Here is a 334-nt window from a genome sequence, read left to right as displayed (position 1 = left end):
GGTCACTATGAGTCGCAAGCAACTCGACGGCACATAACAACAACAACCACAGCAACAACATGCAATATTATTCAAAACAGGTGACCTTGTAGACATGTACATTTTTAACCACTTAGACAAGTGTAGCAGCATTAACTGCAGCCTAGAACCCCACTCTCCCTTCCTAACATCTTAGGCTTCATCCCCAAAGAGCCGATTTGAAAACTCTTGACTTCAGTCAAGAGTCAGCAAACTTTTTCTGTGATAAGCTAGAGAATAAATATCTAGGGTTTGCAGCATGCACGATCTCTCCTTTGAGGACCTGACTCTGCTGTTCTGGAAGAAATGAAGTTCT

Source organism: Elephantulus edwardii, unplaced genomic scaffold (assembly GCF_000299155.1).
Source record: "Elephantulus edwardii isolate Elephantulus edwardi_28Jun2011 unplaced genomic scaffold, EleEdw1.0 scaffold00109, whole genome shotgun sequence".
In the NCBI taxonomy this organism is placed as follows: Eukaryota; Metazoa; Chordata; class Mammalia; order Macroscelidea; family Macroscelididae; genus Elephantulus; species Elephantulus edwardii.
This window is presented reverse-complemented; position numbering follows the sequence as displayed.